This window comes from Megalopta genalis, unplaced genomic scaffold (genome assembly GCF_051020955.1).
Source record: "Megalopta genalis isolate 19385.01 unplaced genomic scaffold, iyMegGena1_principal scaffold0678, whole genome shotgun sequence".
NCBI classification, from domain to species: domain Eukaryota; kingdom Metazoa; phylum Arthropoda; class Insecta; order Hymenoptera; family Halictidae; genus Megalopta; species Megalopta genalis.
Window position 1 is genome coordinate 1 of NW_027476747.1, and position 15,621 is coordinate 15,621.

Here is a 15,621-nt window from a genome sequence, read left to right on the forward strand (position 1 = left end):
GAAGCGCCGAGCGCGCCGCGTACGCCCGAATATTTTCAAAGTCCCAACGTACCGATCAAGAGTAAAGTACCATTTTCCTACATTAGATTTCGTTCTAAATGCTTAATCCCTATGTAAAAACGTTAGTTAAGCAAGAATATCGTATTTTTAAAAAAATCTAATGATAGGATTTCCCAGAAAATTGAAAAAACCGAAAAATGTCAAGAGTAAAGTGCCATTTTCTGACATTAGATTTCGTTCTAAATGCTTAATCCCTATGTAGAAACGTTAGTTAAGCAAGAATATCGTATTTTTAAAAAAATCTAATGATAGGATTTTTCAGAAAATTGAAAAAACCGTAAAATGTCAAGAGTAAAGTGCCCTTATTTTAAACAATGTATCGTTCTAAATGCTTAATCCCTATGTAAAAAAGTTATCTAAGCAAGAATATGTTATTGAATAAAATGAGAAAAATTTATTTTAGCCGTAAATCGAAAATAATGGGTCGAGCGAATCGCTCGATTGCGCCGAGACGCGCTATGATGCAACAGACGAGCGATTGGAACGCCCGAATATTTTCAAAGTCCCAACGTACCGATCAAGAGTAAAGTACCATTTTCCTACATTAGATTTCGTTCTAAATGCTTAATCCCTATGTAAAAACGTTAGTTAAGCAAGAATATCGTATTTTTAAAAAAATCTAATGATAGGATTTCCCAGAAAATTGAAAAAACCGAAAAATGTCAAGAGTAAAGTGCCATTTTCTGACATTAGATTTCGTTCTAAATGCTTAATCCCTATGTAAAAACGTTAGTTAAGCAAGAATATCGTATTTTTAAAAAAATCTAATGATAGGATTTCCCAGAAAATTGAAAAAACCGAAAAATGTCAAGAGTAAAGTGCCATTTTCTGACATTAGATTTCGTTCTAAATGCTTAATCCCTATGTAGAAACGTTAGTTAAGCAAGAATATCGTATTTTTAAAAAAATCTAATGATAGGATTTTTCAGAAAATTGAAAAAACCGTAAAATGTCAAGAGTAAAGTGCCCTTATTTTAAACAATGTATCGTTCTAAATGCTTAATCCCTATGTAAAAACGTTATCTAAGCAAGAATATGTTATTGAATAAAATGAGAAAAATTTATTTTAGCCGTAAATCGAAAATAATGGGTCGAGCGAATCGCTCGATTGCGCCGAGACGCGCTATGATGCAACAGACGAGCGATTGGAACGCCCGAATATTTTCAAAGTCCCAACGTACCGATCAAGAGTAAAGTACCATTTTCCTACATTAGATTTCGTTCTAAATGCTTAATCCCTATGTAAAAAAGTTATCTAAGCAAGAATATGTTATTGAATAAAATGAGAAAAATTTATTTTAGCCGTAAATCGAAAATAATGGGTCGAGCGAATCGCTCGATTGCGCCGAGACGCGCTATGATGCAACAGACGAGCGATTGGAACGCCCGAATATTTTCAAAGTCCCAACGTACCGATCAAGAGTAAAGTACCATTTTCCTACATTAGATTTCGTTCTAAATGCTTAATCCCTATGTAAAAACGTTAGTTAAGCAAGAATATCGTATTTTTAAAAAAATCTAATGATAGGATTTCCCAGAAAATTGAAAAAACCGAAAAATGTCAAGAGTAAAGTGCCATTTTCTGACATTAGATTTCGTTCTAAATGCTTAATCCCTATGTAGAAACGTTAGTTAAGCAAGAATATCGTATTTTTAAACAAATCTAATGATAGGATTTTTCAGAAAATTGAAAAAACCGTAAAATGTCAAGAGTAAAGTGCCCTTATTTTAAACAATGTATCGTTCTAAATGCTTAATCCCTATGTAAAAAAGTTATCTAAGCAAGAATATGTTATTGAATAAAATGAGAAAAATTTATTTTAGCCGTAAATCGAAAATAATGGGTCGAGCGAATCGCTCGATTGCGCCGAGACGCGCCATGATGCAACAGACGAGCGATTGGAACGCCCGAATATTTTCAAAGTCCCAACGTACCGATCAAGAGTAAAGTACCATTTTCCTACATTAGATTTCGTTCTAAATGCTTAATCCCTATGTAGAAACGTTAGTTAAGCAAGAATATCGTATTTTTAAAAAAATCTAATGATAGGATTTTCCAGAAAATTGAAAAAACCGAAAAATGTCAAGAGTAAAGTGCCATTTTCTGACATTAGATTTCGTTCTAAATGCTTAATCCCTATGTAGAAACGTTAGTTAAGCAAGAATATCGTATTTTTAAACAAATCTAATGATAGGATTTTTCAGAAAATTGAAAAAACCGTAAAATGTCAAGAGTAAAGTGCCCTTATTTTAAACATTATATCGTTCTAAATGCTTAATCCCTATGTAAAAAAGTTATCTAAGCAAGAATATGTTATTGAATAAAATGAGAAAAATTTATTTTAGCCGTAAATCGAAAATAATGGGTCGAGCGAATCGCTCGATTGCGCCGAGACGCGCTATGATGCAACAGACGAGCGATTGGAACGCCCGAATATTTTCAAAGTCCCAACGTACCGATCAAGAGTAAAGTACCATTTTCCTACATTAGATTTCGTTCTAAATGCTTAATCCCTATGTAAAAACGTTAGTTAAGCAAGAATATCGTATTTTTAAAAAAATCTAATGATAGGATTTCCCAGAAAATTGAAAAAACCGAACAATGTCAAGAGTAAAGTGCCATTTTCTGACATTAGATTTCGTTCTAAATGCTTAATCCCTATGTAGAAACGTTAGTTAAGCAAGAATATCGTATTTTTAAAAAAATCTAATGATAGGATTTTTCAGAAAATTGAAAAAACCGTAAAATGTCAAGAGTAAAGTGCCCTTATTTTAAACAATGTATCGTTCTAAATGCTTAATCCCTATGTAAAAAAGTTATCTAAGCAAGAATATGTTATTGAATAAAATGAGAAAAATTTATTTTAGCCGTAAATCGAAAATAATGGGTCGAGCGAATCGCTCGATTGCGCCGAGACGCGCTATGATGCAACAGACGAGCGATTGGAACGCCCGAATATTTTCAAAGTCCCAACGTACCGATCAAGAGTAAAGTACCATTTTCCTACATTAGATTTCGTTCTAAATGCTTAATCCCTATGTAAAAACGTTAGTTAAGCAAGAATATCGTATTTTTAAAAAAATCTAATGATAGGATTTCCCAGAAAATTGAAAAAACCGAAAAATGTCAAGAGTAAAGTGCCATTTTCTGACATTAGATTTCGTTCTAAATGCTTAATCCCTATGTAGAAACGTTAGTTAAGCAAGAATATCGTATTTTTAAACAAATCTAACGATAGGATTTTTCAGAAAATTGAAAAAACCGTAAAATGTCAAGAGTAAAGTGCCCTTATTTTAAACAATGTATCGTTCTAAATGCTTAATCCCTATGTAAAAAAGTTATCTAAGCAAGAATATGTTATTGAATAAAATGAGAAAAATTTATTTTAGCCGTAAATCGAAAATAATGGGTCGAGCGAATCGCTCGATTGCGCCGAGACGCGCTATGATGCAACAGACGAGCGATTGGAACGCCCGAATATTTTCAAAGTCCCAACGTACCGATCAAGAGTAAAGTACCATTTTCCTACATTAGATTTCGTTCTAAATGCTTAATCCCTATGTAGAAACGTTAGTTAAGCAAGAATATCGTATTTTTAAACAAATCTAATGATAGGATTTTTCAGAAAATTGAAAAAACCGTAAAATGTCAAGAGTAAAGTGCCCTTATTTTAAACAATGTATCGTTCTAAATGCTTAATCCCTATGTAAAAAAGTTATTTTAGCAGGAATATGTTATTGAAAAAAATTAGAAAAATTTATTTTAGCCGTAAATCGAAAATAATGGGGACACCGGAGCTGTTCGAAGCGCCGAGCGCGCCGCGTACGCCCGAATATTTTCAAAGTCCCAACGTACCGATCAAGAGTAAAGTACCATTTTCCTACATTAGATTTCGTTCTAAATGCTTAATCCCTATGTAAAAACGTTAGTTAAGCAAGAATATCGTATTTTTAAAAAAATCTAATGATAGGATTTCCCAGAAAATTGAAAAAACCGAAAAATGTCAAGAGTAAAGTGCCATTTTCTGACATTAGATTTCGTTCTAAATGCTTAATCCCTATGTAGAAACGTTAGTTAAGCAAGAATATCGTATTTTTAAAAAAATCTAATGATAGGATTTTTCAGAAAATTGAAAAAACCGTAAAATGTCAAGAGTAAAGTGCCCTTATTTTAAACAATGTATCGTTCTAAATGCTTAATCCCTATGTAAAAAAGTTATCTAAGCAAGAATATGTTATTGAATAAAATGAGAAAAATTTATTTTAGCCGTAAATCGAAAATAATGGGGACACCGGAGCTGTTCGAAGCGCCGAGACGCGCCGCGTACGGCCGAATATTTTCAAAGTCCCAACGTACCGATCAAGAGTAAAGTACCATTTTCCTACATTAGATTTCGTTCTAAATGCTTAATCCCTATGTAAAAACGTTAGTTAAGCAAGAATATCGTATTTTTAAAAAAATCTAATGATAGGATTTCCCAGAAAATTGAAAAAACCGAAAAATGTCAAGAGTAAAGTGCCATTTTCTGACATTAGATTTCGTTCTAAATGCTTAATCCCTATGTAGAAACGTTAGTTAAGCAAGAATATCGTATTTTTAAAAAAATCTAATGATAGGATTTTTCAGAAAATTGAAAAAACCGTAAAATGTCAAGAGTAAAGTGCCCTTATTTTAAACAATGTATCGTTCTAAATGCTTAATCCCTATGTAAAAACGTTATCTAAGCAAGAATATGTTATTGAATAAAATGAGAAAAATTTATTTTAGCCGTAAATCGAAAATAATGGGTCGAGCGAATCGCTCGATTGCGCCGAGACGCGCTATGATGCAACAGACGAGCGATTGGAACGCCCGAATATTTTCAAAGTCCCAACGTACCGATCAAGAGTAAAGTACCATTTTCCTACATTAGATTTCGTTCTAAATGCTTAATCCCTATGTAGAAACGTTAGTTAAGCAAGAATATCGTATTTTTAAAAAAATCTAATGATAGGATTTTCCAGAAAATTGAAAAAACCGAAAAATGTCAAGAGTAAAGTGCCATTTTCTGACATTAGATTTCGTTCTAAATGCTTAATCCCTATGTAGAAACGTTAGTTAAGCAAGAATATCGTATTTTTAAACAAATCTAATGATAGGATTTTTCAGAAAATTGAAAAAACCGTAAAATGTCAAGAGTAAAGTGCCCTTATTTTAAACATTATATCGTTCTAAATGCTTAATCCCTATGTAAAAAAGTTATCTAAGCAAGAATATGTTATTGAATAAAATGAGAAAAATTTATTTTAGCCGTAAATCGAAAATAATGGGTCGAGCGAATCGCTCGATTGCGCCGAGACGCGCTATGATGCAACAGACGAGCGATTGGAACGCCCGAATATTTTCAAAGTCCCAACGTACCGATCAAGAGTAAAGTACCATTTTCCTACATTAGATTTCGTTCTAAATGCTTAATCCCTATGTAGAAACGTTAGTTAAGCAAGAATATCGTATTTTTAAACAAATCTAATGATAGGATTTTTCAGAAAATTGAAAAAACCGTAAAATGTCAAGAGTAAAGTGCCCTTATTTTAAACAATGTATCGTTCTAAATGCTTAATCCCTATGTAAAAAAGTTATTTTAGCAGGAATATGTTATTGAAAAAAATTAGAAAAATTTATTTTAGCCGTAAATCGAAAATAATGGGGACACCGGAGCTGTTCGAAGCGCCGAGCGCGCCGCGTACGCCCGAATATTTTCAAAGTCCCAACGTACCGATCAAGAGTAAAGTACCATTTTCCTACATTAGATTTCGTTCTAAATGCTTAATCCCTATGTAAAAACGTTAGTTAAGCAAGAATATCGTATTTTTAAAAAAATCTAATGATAGGATTTCCCAGAAAATTGAAAAAACCGAAAAATGTCAAGAGTAAAGTGCCATTTTCTGACATTAGATTTCGTTCTAAATGCTTAATCCCTATGTAGAAACGTTAGTTAAGCAAGAATATCGTATTTTTAAAAAAATCTAATGATAGGATTTTTCAGAAAATTGAAAAAACCGTAAAATGTCAAGAGTAAAGTGCCCTTATTTTAAACAATGTATCGTTCTAAATGCTTAATCCCTATGTAAAAAAGTTATCTAAGCAAGAATATGTTATTGAATAAAATGAGAAAAATTTATTTTAGCCGTAAATCGAAAATAATGGGGACACCGGAGCTGTTCGAAGCGCCGAGACGCGCCGCGTACGGCCGAATATTTTCAAAGTCCCAACGTACCGATCAAGAGTAAAGTACCATTTTCCTACATTAGATTTCGTTCTAAATGCTTAATCCCTATGTAAAAACGTTAGTTAAGCAAGAATATCGTATTTTTAAAAAAATCTAATGATAGGATTTCCCAGAAAATTGAAAAAACCGAAAAATGTCAAGAGTAAAGTGCCATTTTCTGACATTAGATTTCGTTCTAAATGCTTAATCCCTATGTAGAAACGTTAGTTAAGCAAGAATATCGTATTTTTAAAAAAATCTAATGATAGGATTTTTCAGAAAATTGAAAAAACCGTAAAATGTCAAGAGTAAAGTGCCCTTATTTTAAACAATGTATCGTTCTAAATGCTTAATCCCTATGTAAAAACGTTATCTAAGCAAGAATATGTTATTGAATAAAATGAGAAAAATTTATTTTAGCCGTAAATCGAAAATAATGGGTCGAGCGAATCGCTCGATTGCGCCGAGACGCGCTATGATGCAACAGACGAGCGATTGGAACGCCCGAATATTTTCAAAGTCCCAACGTACCGATCAAGAGTAAAGTACCATTTTCCTACATTAGATTTCGTTCTAAATGCTTAATCCCTATGTAGAAACGTTAGTTAAGCAAGAATATCGTATTTTTAAAAAAATCTAATGATAGGATTTTCCAGAAAATTGAAAAAACCGAAAAATGTCAAGAGTAAAGTGCCATTTTCTGACATTAGATTTCGTTCTAAATGCTTAATCCCTATGTAGAAACGTTAGTTAAGCAAGAATATCGTATTTTTAAACAAATCTAATGATAGGATTTTTCAGAAAATTGAAAAAACCGTAAAATGTCAAGAGTAAAGTGCCCTTATTTTAAACATTATATCGTTCTAAATGCTTAATCCCTATGTAAAAAAGTTATCTAAGCAAGAATATGTTATTGAATAAAATGAGAAAAATTTATTTTAGCCGTAAATCGAAAATAATGGGTCGAGCGAATCGCTCGATTGCGCCGAGACGCGCTATGATGCAACAGACGAGCGATTGGAACGCCCGAATATTTTCAAAGTCCCAACGTACCGATCAAGAGTAAAGTACCATTTTCCTACATTAGATCTCGTTCTAAATGCTTAATCCCTATGTAAAAACGTTAGTTAAGCAAGAATATCGTATTTTTAAAAAAATCTAATGATAGGATTTTCCAGAAAATTGAAAAAACCGAAAAATGTCAAGAGTAAAGTGCCATTTTCTGACATTAGATTTCGTTCTAAATGCTTAATCCCTATGTAGAAACGTTAGTTAAGCAAGAATATCGTATTTTTAAACAAATCTAATGATAGGATTTTTCAGAAAATTGAAAAAACCGTAAAATGTCAAGAGTAAAGTGCCCTTATTTTAAACAATGTATCGTTCTAAATGCTTAATCCCTATGTAAAAAAGTTATTTTAGCAGGAATATGTTATTGAAAAAAATTAGAAAAATTTATTTTAGCCGTAAATCGAAAATAATGGGGACACCGGAGCTGTTCGAAGCGCCGAGCGCGCCGCGTACGCCCGAATATTTTCAAAGTCCCAACGTACCGATCAAGAGTAAAGTACCATTTTCCTACATTAGATTTCGTTCTAAATGCTTAATCCCTATGTAAAAACGTTAGTTAAGCAAGAATATCGTATTTTTAAAAAAATCTAATGATAGGATTTCCCAGAAAATTGAAAAAACCGAAAAATGTCAAGAGTAAAGTGCCATTTTCTGACATTAGATTTCGTTCTAAATGCTTAATCCCTATGTAGAAACGTTAGTTAAGCAAGAATATCGTATTTTTAAAAAAATCTAATGATAGGATTTTTCAGAAAATTGAAAAAACCGTAAAATGTCAAGAGTAAAGTGCCCTTATTTTAAACAATGTATCGTTCTAAATGCTTAATCCCTATGTAAAAAAGTTATCTAAGCAAGAATATGTTATTGAATAAAATGAGAAAAATTTATTTTAGCCGTAAATCGAAAATAATGGGGACACCGGAGCTGTTCGAAGCGCCGAGACGCGCCGCGTACGGCCGAATATTTTCAAAGTCCCAACGTACCGATCAAGAGTAAAGTACCATTTTCCTACATTAGATTTCGTTCTAAATGCTTAATCCCTATGTAAAAACGTTAGTTAAGCAAGAATATCGTATTTTTAAAAAAATCTAATGATAGGATTTCCCAGAAAATTGAAAAAACCGAAAAATGTCAAGAGTAAAGTGCCATTTTCTGACATTAGATTTCGTTCTAAATGCTTAATCCCTATGTAGAAACGTTAGTTAAGCAAGAATATCGTATTTTTAAAAAAATCTAATGATAGGATTTTTCAGAAAATTGAAAAAACCGTAAAATGTCAAGAGTAAAGTGCCCTTATTTTAAACAATGTATCGTTCTAAATGCTTAATCCCTATGTAAAAACGTTATCTAAGCAAGAATATGTTATTGAATAAAATGAGAAAAATTTATTTTAGCCGTAAATCGAAAATAATGGGTCGAGCGAATCGCTCGATTGCGCCGAGACGCGCTATGATGCAACAGACGAGCGATTGGAACGCCCGAATATTTTCAAAGTCCCAACGTACCGATCAAGAGTAAAGTACCATTTTCCTACATTAGATTTCGTTCTAAATGCTTAATCCCTATGTAGAAACGTTAGTTAAGCAAGAATATCGTATTTTTAAAAAAATCTAATGATAGGATTTTCCAGAAAATTGAAAAAACCGAAAAATGTCAAGAGTAAAGTGCCATTTTCTGACATTAGATTTCGTTCTAAATGCTTAATCCCTATGTAGAAACGTTAGTTAAGCAAGAATATCGTATTTTTAAACAAATCTAATGATAGGATTTTTCAGAAAATTGAAAAAACCGTAAAATGTCAAGAGTAAAGTGCCCTTATTTTAAACATTATATCGTTCTAAATGCTTAATCCCTATGTAAAAAAGTTATCTAAGCAAGAATATGTTATTGAATAAAATGAGAAAAATTTATTTTAGCCGTAAATCGAAAATAATGGGTCGAGCGAATCGCTCGATTGCGCCGAGACGCGCTATGATGCAACAGACGAGCGATTGGAACGCCCGAATATTTTCAAAGTCCCAACGTACCGATCAAGAGTAAAGTACCATTTTCCTACATTAGATTTCGTTCTAAATGCTTAATCCCTATGTAGAAACGTTAGTTAAGCAAGAATATCGTATTTTTAAACAAATCTAATGATAGGATTTTTCAGAAAATTGAAAAAACCGTAAAATGTCAAGAGTAAAGTGCCCTTATTTTAAACAATGTATCGTTCTAAATGCTTAATCCCTATGTAAAAAAGTTATTTTAGCAGGAATATGTTATTGAAAAAAATTAGAAAAATTTATTTTAGCCGTAAATCGAAAATAATGGGGACACCGGAGCTGTTCGAAGCGCCGAGCGCGCCGCGTACGCCCGAATATTTTCAAAGTCCCAACGTACCGATCAAGAGTAAAGTACCATTTTCCTACATTAGATTTCGTTCTAAATGCTTAATCCCTATGTAAAAACGTTAGTTAAGCAAGAATATCGTATTTTTAAAAAAATCTAATGATAGGATTTCCCAGAAAATTGAAAAAACCGAAAAATGTCAAGAGTAAAGTGCCATTTTCTGACATTAGATTTCGTTCTAAATGCTTAATCCCTATGTAGAAACGTTAGTTAAGCAAGAATATCGTATTTTTAAAAAAATCTAATGATAGGATTTTTCAGAAAATTGAAAAAACCGTAAAATGTCAAGAGTAAAGTGCCCTTATTTTAAACAATGTATCGTTCTAAATGCTTAATCCCTATGTAAAAAAGTTATCTAAGCAAGAATATGTTATTGAATAAAATGAGAAAAATTTATTTTAGCCGTAAATCGAAAATAATGGGGACACCGGAGCTGTTCGAAGCGCCGAGACGCGCCGCGTACGGCCGAATATTTTCAAAGTCCCAACGTACCGATCAAGAGTAAAGTACCATTTTCCTACATTAGATTTCGTTCTAAATGCTTAATCCCTATGTAAAAACGTTAGTTAAGCAAGAATATCGTATTTTTAAAAAAATCTAATGATAGGATTTCCCAGAAAATTGAAAAAACCGAAAAATGTCAAGAGTAAAGTGCCATTTTCTGACATTAGATTTCGTTCTAAATGCTTAATCCCTATGTAGAAACGTTAGTTAAGCAAGAATATCGTATTTTTAAAAAAATCTAATGATAGGATTTTTCAGAAAATTGAAAAAACCGTAAAATGTCAAGAGTAAAGTGCCCTTATTTTAAACAATGTATCGTTCTAAATGCTTAATCCCTATGTAAAAACGTTATCTAAGCAAGAATATGTTATTGAATAAAATGAGAAAAATTTATTTTAGCCGTAAATCGAAAATAATGGGTCGAGCGAATCGCTCGATTGCGCCGAGACGCGCTATGATGCAACAGACGAGCGATTGGAACGCCCGAATATTTTCAAAGTCCCAACGTACCGATCAAGAGTAAAGTACCATTTTCCTACATTAGATTTCGTTCTAAATGCTTAATCCCTATGTAGAAACGTTAGTTAAGCAAGAATATCGTATTTTTAAAAAAATCTAATGATAGGATTTTCCAGAAAATTGAAAAAACCGAAAAATGTCAAGAGTAAAGTGCCATTTTCTGACATTAGATTTCGTTCTAAATGCTTAATCCCTATGTAGAAACGTTAGTTAAGCAAGAATATCGTATTTTTAAACAAATCTAATGATAGGATTTTTCAGAAAATTGAAAAAACCGTAAAATGTCAAGAGTAAAGTGCCCTTATTTTAAACATTATATCGTTCTAAATGCTTAATCCCTATGTAAAAAAGTTATCTAAGCAAGAATATGTTATTGAATAAAATGAGAAAAATTTATTTTAGCCGTAAATCGAAAATAATGGGTCGAGCGAATCGCTCGATTGCGCCGAGACGCGCTATGATGCAACAGACGAGCGATTGGAACGCCCGAATATTTTCAAAGTCCCAACGTACCGATCAAGAGTAAAGTACCATTTTCCTACATTAGATCTCGTTCTAAATGCTTAATCCCTATGTAAAAACGTTAGTTAAGCAAGAATATCGTATTTTTAAAAAAATCTAATGATAGGATTTTCCAGAAAATTGAAAAAACCGAAAAATGTCAAGAGTAAAGTGCCATTTTCTGACATTAGATTTCGTTCTAAATGCTTAATCCCTATGTAGAAACGTTAGTTAAGCAAGAATATCGTATTTTTAAACAAATCTAATGATAGGATTTTTCAGAAAATTGAAAAAACCGTAAAATGTCAAGAGTAAAGTGCCCTTATTTTAAACAATGTATCGTTCTAAATGCTTAATCCCTATGTAAAAAAGTTATTTTAGCAGGAATATGTTATTAAAAAAAATTAGAAAAATTTATTTTAGCCGTAAATCGAAAATAATGGGGACACCGGAGCTGTTCGAAGCGCCGAGCGCGCCGCGTACGCCCGAATATTTTCAAAGTCCCAACGTACCGATCAAGAGTAAAGTACCATTTTCCTACATTAGATTTCGTTCTAAATGCTTAATCCCTATGTAAAAACGTTAGTTAAGCAAGAATATCGTATTTTTAAAAAAATCTAATGATAGGATTTCCCAGAAAATTGAAAAAACCGAAAAATGTCAAGAGTAAAGTGCCATTTTCTGACATTAGATTTCGTTCTAAATGCTTAATCCCTATGTAGAAACGTTAGTTAAGCAAGAATATCGTATTTTTAAAAAAATCTAATGATAGGATTTTTCAGAAAATTGAAAAAACCGTAAAATGTCAAGAGTAAAGTGCCCTTATTTTAAACAATGTATCGTTCTAAATGCTTAATCCCTATGTAAAAAAGTTATCTAAGCAAGAATATGTTATTGAATAAAATGAGAAAAATTTATTTTAGCCGTAAATCGAAAATAATGGGTCGAGCGAATCGCTCGATTGCGCCGAGACGCGCTATGATGCAACAGACGAGCGATTGGAACGCCCGAATATTTTCAAAGTCCCAACGTACCGATCAAGAGTAAAGTACCATTTTCCTACATTAGATTTCGTTCTAAATGCTTAATCCCTATGTAAAAACGTTAGTTAAGCAAGAATATCGTATTTTTAAAAAAATCTAATGATAGGATTTCCCAGAAAATTGAAAAAACCGAAAAATGTCAAGAGTAAAGTGCCATTTTCTGACATTAGATTTCGTTCTAAATGCTTAATCCCTATGTAAAAACGTTAGTTAAGCAAGAATATCGTATTTTTAAAAAAATCTAATGATAGGATTTCCCAGAAAATTGAAAAAACCGAAAAATGTCAAGAGTAAAGTGCCATTTTCTGACATTAGATTTCGTTCTAAATGCTTAATCCCTATGTAGAAACGTTAGTTAAGCAAGAATATCGTATTTTTAAAAAAATCTAATGATAGGATTTTTCAGAAAATTGAAAAAACCGTAAAATGTCAAGAGTAAAGTGCCCTTATTTTAAACAATGTATCGTTCTAAATGCTTAATCCCTATGTAAAAACGTTATCTAAGCAAGAATATGTTATTGAATAAAATGAGAAAAATTTATTTTAGCCGTAAATCGAAAATAATGGGTCGAGCGAATCGCTCGATTGCGCCGAGACGCGCTATGATGCAACAGACGAGCGATTGGAACGCCCGAATATTTTCAAAGTCCCAACGTACCGATCAAGAGTAAAGTACCATTTTCCTACATTAGATTTCGTTCTAAATGCTTAATCCCTATGTAGAAACGTTAGTTAAGCAAGAATATCGTATTTTTAAAAAAATCTAATGATAGGATTTTCCAGAAAATTGAAAAAACCGAAAAATGTCAAGAGTAAAGTGCCATTTTCTGACATTAGATTTCGTTCTAAATGCTTAATCCCTATGTAGAAACGTTAGTTAAGCAAGAATATCGTATTTTTAAACAAATCTAATGATAGGATTTTTCAGAAAATTGAAAAAACCGTAAAATGTCAAGAGTAAAGTGCCCTTATTTTAAACATTATATCGTTCTAAATGCTTAATCCCTATGTAAAAAAGTTATCTAAGCAAGAATATGTTATTGAATAAAATGAGAAAAATTTATTTTAGCCGTAAATCGAAAATAATGGGTCGAGCGAATCGCTCGATTGCGCCGAGACGCGCTATGATGCAACAGACGAGCGATTGGAACGCCCGAATATTTTCAAAGTCCCAACGTACCGATCAAGAGTAAAGTACCATTTTCCTACATTAGATTTCGTTCTAAATGCTTAATCCCTATGTAAAAACGTTAGTTAAGCAAGAATATCGTATTTTTAAAAAAATCTAATGATAGGATTTCCCAGAAAATTGAAAAAACCGAAAAATGTCAAGAGTAAAGTGCCATTTTCTGACATTAGATTTCGTTCTAAATGCTTAATCCCTATGTAGAAACGTTAGTTAAGCAAGAATATCGTATTTTTAAACAAATCTAATGATAGGATTTTTCAGAAAATTGAAAAAACCGTAAAATGTCAAGAGTAAAGTGCCCTTATTTTAAACAATGTATCGTTCTAAATGCTTAATCCCTATGTAAAAAAGTTATCTAAGCAAGAATATGTTATTGAATAAAATGAGAAAAATTTATTTTAGCCGTAAATCGAAAATAATGGGTCGAGCGAATCGCTCGATTGCGCCGAGACGCGCCATGATGCAACAGACGAGCGATTGGAACGCCCGAATATTTTCAAAGTCCCAACGTACCGATCAAGAGTAAAGTACCATTTTCCTACATTAGATTTCGTTCTAAATGCTTAATCCCTATGTAGAAACGTTAGTTAAGCAAGAATATCGTATTTTTAAAAAAATCTAATGATAGGATTTTCCAGAAAATTGAAAAAACCGAAAAATGTCAAGAGTAAAGTGCCATTTTCTGACATTAGATTTCGTTCTAAATGCTTAATCCCTATGTAGAAACGTTAGTTAAGCAAGAATATCGTATTTTTAAACAAATCTAATGATAGGATTTTTCAGAAAATTGAAAAAACCGTAAAATGTCAAGAGTAAAGTGCCCTTATTTTAAACATTATATCGTTCTAAATGCTTAATCCCTATGTAAAAAAGTTATCTAAGCAAGAATATGTTATTGAATAAAATGAGAAAAATTTATTTTAGCCGTAAATCGAAAATAATGGGTCGAGCGAATCTCTCGATTGCGCCGAGACGCGCTATGATGCAACAGACGAGCGATTGGAACGCCCGAATATTTTCAAAGTCCCAACGTACCGATCAAGAGTAAAGTACCATTTTCCTACATTAGATTTCGTTCTAAATGCTTAATCCCTATGTAAAAACGTTAGTTAAGCAAGAATATCGTATTTTTAAAAAAATCTAATGATAGGATTTCCCAGAAAATTGAAAAAACCGAAAAATGTCAAGAGTAAAGTGCCATTTTCTGACATTAGATTTCGTTCTAAATGCTTAATCCCTATGTAGAAACGTTAGTTAAGCAAGAATATCGTATTTTTAAAAAAATCTAATGATAGGATTTTTCAGAAAATTGAAAAAACCGTAAAATGTCAAGAGTAAAGTGCCCTTATTTTAAACAATGTATCGTTCTAAATGCTTAATCCCTATGTAAAAACGTTATCTAAGCAAGAATATGTTATTGAATAAAATGAGAAAAATTTATTTTAGCCGTAAATCGAAAATAATGGGTCGAGCGAATCGCTCGATTGCGCCGAGACGCGCTATGATGCAACAGACGAGCGATTGGAACGCCCGAATATTTTCAAAGTCCCAACGTACCGATCAAGAGTAAAGTACCATTTTCCTACATTAGATTTCGTTCTAAATGCTTAATCCCTATGTAGAAACGTTAGTTAAGCAAGAATATCGTATTTTTAAAAAAATCTAATGATAGGATTTTCCAGAAAATTGAAAAAACCGAAAAATGTCAAGAGTAAAGTGCCATTTTCTGACATTAGATTTCGTTCTAAATGCTTAATCCCTATGTAGAAACGTTAGTTAAGCAAGAATATCGTATTTTTAAACAAATCTAATGATAGGATTTTTCAGAAAATTGAAAAAACCGTAAAATGTCAAGAGTAAAGTGCCCTTATTTTAAACATTATATCGTTCTAAATGCTTAATCCCTATGTAAAAAAGTTATCTAAGCAAGAATATGTTATTGAATAAAATGAGAAAAATTTATTTTAGCCGTAAATCGAAAATAATGGGTCGAGCGAATCGCTCGATTGCGCCGAGACGCGCTATGATGCAACAGACGAGCGATTGGAACGCCCGAATATTTTCAAAGTCCCAACGTACCGATCAAGAGTAAAGT